The sequence below is a fragment of the Bidens hawaiensis genome, unplaced genomic scaffold, assembly GCF_021521415.1.
Source record: "Bidens hawaiensis isolate Kalapana, Puna unplaced genomic scaffold, B.hawaiensis_p1.1 tig00016462_1, whole genome shotgun sequence".
In the NCBI taxonomy this organism is placed as follows: domain Eukaryota; kingdom Viridiplantae; phylum Streptophyta; class Magnoliopsida; order Asterales; family Asteraceae; genus Bidens; species Bidens hawaiensis.
Genome location: NW_027492510.1, coordinates 171,249 through 178,477, shown reverse-complemented (window position 1 = coordinate 178,477; position 7,229 = coordinate 171,249). Strand labels below are relative to the sequence as shown.

The window sequence follows — 7,229 nt, the reverse complement described above, 5'->3', positions numbered from 1 at the left end:
CCCTATGGAAATCAAGGAGGAATATGTTTGCAAGGGGTTTGGGTCTACCTTGACTAGAGTAGCCATGAAATGGCTACTGAGTATTCCTTCTAACACCATCACCTCCTTTTCTCATTTAGTTTACTTGTTTAATAACCAGTTTTCTTGCAGTAGAACGGTTGAAAAGATGACAGGTGATATTTATAGGGTTACCCTGAATCCTGGGGATTCCTTGAGAGATTTTATTACCAGGTTTAGCAAGGAGTCATTGGAGATTCCAAATCTAAATCCTGCTTCGGCAGTGGAAGCTCTTAAGTTTTGGTTAGAGAAAGACTCATCTTTCTATGATGATCTTGTTATGACTCAATGCATGTCGTTAGATGAAGCAAAAAGTAGAGCTCTGAGGTTTATCAGGCTAGAAGATGATAAGAAAAACTTTAAAAATATCGATATCCCGAAGTATGATCAGACGAACAGGAAAGCCGAATCCCCAGGAAAATCATATCGATCAAAACCTTACTATAAGCCTGATAACCCAAGGATTAATGTAGTAGATGATGAAGATGATGAAGAATATCCTAAAATCTCTGAATATTGTTTTTCTGTTGATATTGGTGGATTAATATATGCCACGCAGGACTTAGGTGAAAAAGTCAGGTGGCCAAAGAAAACGGAGAAACAAGGAGCCTGGAAAGACAAGTCAAAATGATGTGCCTTCCACGAGGATTTCGGGAACTTGACTGAGGATTGCATTGACTCAGAAGGGAGATTAGCTATCTTTTTAGCAAGGGCCACTTGAAAGAGCTGCTTGGCCGGAAGAAGAGAAAAGAACAAGATCCTGAAAAAGTTCCTGAGAAGGCGACTCATCCACCAACAGATGCAAAAACAATCCTGTTCATATCCGGAGGATTTGACATCTGCGGAACCTCTTATTCTGCTGCAAAGAGAAATGCTGATTAAAGCAAGTTAGAAGTAGTTGACAGACCAACAAAGACACCCATTCTCACTCAATAAAAGACCATATCCTTTTATGAAACGATAGAATCAATATTCAGGATCCTCACCATGATAGTTTGGTAATAACATTTTATGTGGCTAACCATTATGTGCGAAGGATCCTCATTGACGGTGGAAGCTCTGTCAACATTATTCAACTGGATGTGCTGAAAAAGATGAATATTCCTAAAGATAAGATTATCCCCAGCTCCTCAGTATTGGTTGGATTCAGTTGAGAGACTACGAATACTATAGGGGCTATCAAGCTCCCAGTATATGTTGAAGGGGTAAAAAAGATGCAAAAATTTTATGTTATTGACTGTTTGTCTTGTTGCAATATTATATTAGGCAGGCCCTGGATACACGACATGGAAGCAGTCCCCTCCACTTATCACCAATGTGTGAAACTCCGAAGTCCATGGGGAGTTATAAAAATCATCAGTGATCAACAAGATGCAAGAATTTCTACACCTCCTCTAGCAATTACAAAAGCCGGCACGAGACATAATGGAGGCCAGGGAACACGAAATTAAAGAATTACTTCTTTATCCCGAGGATCCTGAAGTCAAATTGCTGATAGGAACGAGTATTCTTGAGGATATTGAGTCAAAGTTGATCAATTTCCTCAAATCAAGACTGTTAACATTTGCATGGAAACATGAAGATATGACAGGTATTTCTAAAGATATTATAACACATAAACTTGGAATTGATAATTCTTTCAGGCCAATCCATCAAAAGAGAAGAAAGTTTGCACCTGAGAGAAGCGTAATCATACAAGAAGAAGTTGAAAGACTCTTGAAGGCGAACATGATTAGGGAAGTTCAATATCCCCGATGGTTAGCAAATGTGGTGGTTGTACAGAAAAAGAATGGCAAATGGAGCGTTTGTGTAGATTTCACAGACTTGAATAAGGCCTGCCCTAAGGATCCATTCCCTCTACCACACATAGATTCAATGGTAGACGCTACAGCTGGCCACGAAATGTTGACATTTATGGATGCATCATCAGGATTTCAGCAAATCTAAATGGAGCCTTCAGATCAAGGAGATACTGCCTTCATGACTCCCACAGGTATTTATTGTTATATTGCTATGCCCTTTGGACTTAGAAATGCAGGTGCAACCAATTGGAGGTTGGTTAACATGATGTTCAAAGAGCAACCGGGGGACACGATGGAAGTTTATATTGATGATATGGTGGTGAAGTCCAAGAAAGCTAAGGATCACCTCCAGGATCTCAAGACTGCATTTGATATCCTCGACAAATATAACATGAAGTTAAATCTAGGAAAGTGGCATTTCAGAATGAAGGCTGGCAAATTTTTGGGATACATGGTCACCGAAAGGGGGATAGAGGCGAGTCCAGATCAGATACAAGCTATCCTGAATCTGAAATCCCCAGCATCAGTCAAGGATGTTCAAAGGCTAACTGGCAGAATAGCAGCGCTCAACAGATTCATATCCATATCCTCAGAAATGTGCAAAGAATTTTATGATATCCTGAGGAAATACAAGAAGTTCGAGTGGACCAGTAAGCATGAGGAAGCTCTAATGTCCCTAAAAGCTTATCTTTCTTATGCTCCTCTACTGGTAAAACCCGAAGAAGGTGAACCTCTATCTCTATATCTAGCTGTATCAAATAATGTTGTAAGTGCAGTTTTAGCCAAGGATCTCAAAGGTCAACAGCATCCCATCTATTATGTAAGTAAAAGTCTTTTGGATGCTGAAACCAGGTATTCTTATCTTGAGAAATTAATTTTAGCACTTGTTATGGCATCTACTAAACTTATACACTATTTTGAAACTCACCATATATGTGTTAAAACTAATTACCCTATTAAGTCCGTTTTGAGAAAACCAGAAATGTCAGGTAGGATGGAAAAATGGGCTGTGAAGCTAAGTGCATATGATATAACTAGGGATGGCATATCGTGTATACCCGTACACGATAAGACACGAACACGATAAGACACGAACATGAAATGGGTATACCTGTACACGACACGAAAACTTATCGTGTACCTATAACCCAAACACAAATACGAACCTGTTAATACCTGGTATACACGATAGTACACGATAATAGCTGTTTAGAAACACATATTTGACAACCTTTTAGCGAAACAAAAGTCGACGAAAGTTCATAAAAGTCTTAAAATAAAACATAAATCCATGCTCCTTAGCAAATTTAAGACAAAAACACATAGAATTCTAATCAAAACATATATTGAAAACAATATCAGGTTCCAAACTTTGAAGTTCCAGTTGGTCTTTCTTCTCAAATCTTCAATTCCAAACAATCAAACCTACACATAAAATAAGGATAGTCAATTAGTCATATTAATCATGGACAACTGAACATATTCATATAGTTTTATCAAGTAACACTATTTGAAAGTTTTAGAGTGAGGTACCTTAGGATTGTTCATTATTTTTAGCGAGCAACACTACTTGAAGCATTTGAAGTTGGTACCTTAGGATTGTTCACCGAGTTTGAAGCATTTGATTCACAACTAATGTCAAGCGACATTATATCTTCAGTGAGCTCTTCCACACTAACTTTGTTAGAACCTACAAAGTACATACAAACATATAAATTATAAAATTAATATAATATTATGTATAAAACTTATAAAAATCAAGCAAAGATGGACATTACAAAAATCTCCATGTATCCAATCTTTTGTGCATATTAGAGCCTCAACGGTAGCTTTACTAAGTGAACTTCGATGTTCGGCAATCACTCTTTCACTTGCACTAAATGTCGACTCCGATCCCACAGTAGATACCGGAATAGTCAAAAAGTCTCTTGCCATCCTCGCTAGTATGGGATATCTAAACTCATTGGCTTTCCAAAAAGCCAACACATCAAGTGGTAAGTTCCTATAAACTCTTGACTCCTCTAACTACAATTGAAGTTCTGACTTTTGATTAGTTGTAATCTTTACTTTGAAATTTATCAAAATCCTAAAACATATTAATAAAATAATTAGTTAGTTAATAACTAAAAGACAATATACATAAAAAAAATTAAAGAACAGACATAAAAATTACCTTAAGTCTTGAACTCGCCTCAAATATTGAAACACCACTTGTATCCTTAACACCTTTGCTACCATCTGAAGTAGGTGTTGACTCATCCCTTGTATCCTCACCCTCATTAAACAAGGCAATAGCATATTCATGAAAAGTATAATGCAATAACTGATCAACATGTGTATATTCACTACTTCCCTCTCCATAAACTTTTGAATAACTCCAATCGATAAAATGCAACTTGTATCTAGGATCCAACACCACAGCCACGGCTAATGTAAGACTAAAATCTGACCAATATTTCTGAAACTTCCCCATCATCAAGTTTGCCATATTTTTTATATACTCATCTTCAGAATTCATCCCATCATACAAATTCAAATAAGAAAAAAAAACATGTGGATAGTACAAGTTTGCAGTCGGATATTGGTACCCGAAAAGACATTTGTCACATCATAAAATACTTCAAGAAACGAACATATATTTTCAATCCTATCCCACTCTGATGCAACTGGACATTCCTTATAATTAGAATCACTCAATTCTAAATGGCTAAATGCACGTCGATAATAAAGAGCACCATTAAGCATTAAATATATGGAATTCCACCTAGTAACAACATCTTGCCTTAACCCCTTTTGTTTTTTAATTGAACACAACTCAACACATTCCAAAAACTTTTCCTTCCTTTGTTGTGAACCTTTCACATACTTGATGCTCTCTCTTACATTGTAAACACACTCATCAATTTCCTTTAACCCATCTTGCACAATCAAGTTCAAAATATGAGCACAACATCTCAAGTGAAAAAAGCACCCTTAGAAACAAGTGGTGCTTTTGCATTCAACTGTTCTCTTAGAAGCCTAATGAAAGCATTATTAGAAGATGCATTATCCAACGTCACACTAAATATTTTTTTTCTATACCCCACTCTACTAGGATAGAAAACACCTTTTCACATATGGCAACACTAGTATGAGGTGGTGGCATGAAAGAAAATGATAAAACTCTCTTTTGCAAAACCCAAAGTTTATCAATATAATGAACTGTAATTGCTAAATACCCATCAGCAGTAATAGAAGTCCATAAATCTCCAGTTAAGCATACTCCAGGTGATTCCATAAGAATAACTTTCATCTTTTCTTTTTCTCTCTTAAACTTTTGCACTAAATCAGATTTTACGGTATTTCTAGAGGGAATATTCACATCGGGTTGCAAATACTAAAACAAATCTTTAATAGCCTTATACTCAACAAATGACAAAGGCAATTCATGCATCACAATGGCATCTATAATCATCTCACGAAACGTATTGTTAGAAAAAGAAGACGACTTTAACTTCATGTCACTATTTAAAAGCATTTGACCAACATCTTTATAACTAGAACCAAAGCAGCTTTTTATGTGTTTCGTATGATTACCCGTACCTTGGCCACTACCATATATCATGATATGATGGCATTTCTTGCACTCGGTTGGAGTCCTTTTTCCTATTTTTTTCTTAGTGTGTTTAATGAAGTAACGCCACATAGGAGATCTCTCTTTTCTTTCTTTTTGTTTTCTCTTTGACTCGATTTGCTATCGTTTATATCTTCTTCATCCACCAAATGAACCTTATCATCCACATCCATATCCATTGAGAAGTCATCTTCTAAATCAATTTGGATAGAATCACTCCCCGTCTAAAATGAATAAAGAAAAAAATACATAAAGTTACACAAAATTAAAATAAAACCAAACTTGAACCAAAATAAGTATAGTTTAATCAACAAACATACCGTTGTTTTGGCTTTCTTATCCTTCGCCTTTTCCACCTTCTTTTGTGGGTCACTCATAATTATCTAAATAGTAAATACTAACAAATGTGAGCAATCAAAAGTTCAAAACCAAATAAGTGAACTAACTAAACTAAAACAGCCCTATAGTAGAATTAAACTCATAATATTAACTATTTAACCCAGCAACCCACCGAGTCACCAAATCGTTCACCTCAATCTCTTTAATCGTTGGAAGGGTCAAAACCTTCATGTTGACTGTTTAAAATAATTAATACGTAATCATATTTAATATTATAATAGCAATATATCAAACTGTATTGTTATTTGTTAAAAAAAATAATACAAAATATCAAAGTATAATAATAATAACGTAGAAAATGTGGACATAAAATCGAATAAACATTGATGAACGATATGCATCCACGGTGCCATTGAAAGTCCATTTCATTTACAGCCTTTTTGTGAACTAACTAAACTAAAACAGTACTAAAACAGCCTTACCAAGAATGAATAATGAACGGAACTGGAGGCGACGGGTGACGGCGTGAGAGGGAAGGCCGGCGTGAGATGAAAGGTCGGCGACTGGCCGACGACGGGAATTCTGGTGATGGCCGGCGACGGGCCGGTGTGAGAGGGAAGAACTGCATGACTGCGTGAGGGGCTGAGAGGGAGGGATTTTGAGAGCGGCTGTAAGAAATAAGAATTATGGTTAGAGATAATATAACTTTTACCTATATATATTTTATAATTTATTTAAATTAAAAAATAAACATGTACTAACAGGTAAACAGGATTTATACCTGTTTAGACACGAAAATTAACAGGTAATTTCGTGTCTACCTGTTTAGTACACGAAACCTGTTAAGGTCTTACCTGTTACCTGTAAAAGCCGTGTAGGTACGTGTCGTGTATTCGTGTCTCATGTATAAATTTCCAGCCCTAGATATAACATATGAACCTAGGACTGCCATCAAATCCCAGGCATTAGCAGACTTTGTGGCTGATTTCACCAGTGAACTAAAAGAAGAGGCAGACTTGGAAGTCCAACAACTTGAAGAAACCAAAGATAAGTGGACTCTATATACTTATGGTGCTTCAAATGTTAGAGGAACAGGTCTCGGGATCCTGCTGAAATTTCCACAGGGGGACATTATACCTCAATCCATATCCTGCGGATTTCAAGCCACAAATAATGAGGCAGAATATGAAGCTTTGATAGCAGGATTACAGCTAGCAATCAACATGAAAATCAGGTTTATTCAAGTACATGTTGATTCATTATTATTAACTAATCATTTTAATGGTTCATATACTGTTAGAGGAGAAAACTTGATGAAATATTTAGACCTAGTCAAAAAACTAGCAAAGTGTTTCGAAATGTTTGATATTTCACAGGTACCTAGAGAAGAGAATGTTGAAGCAGATGCCCTAGCATAT

General features: G+C 36.3%; 1 pseudogene; it reads right to left on the bottom strand.

Annotated features, from left to right (window-relative positions):
• Positions 1 to 3,412: 3,412 nt before the first annotated feature.
• On the bottom strand, positions 3,413 to 5,849 carry LOC143551576 (zinc finger BED domain-containing protein RICESLEEPER 2-like; annotated as a pseudogene).
• Between the last annotated feature and the right edge of the window lie 1,380 nt (positions 5,850 to 7,229).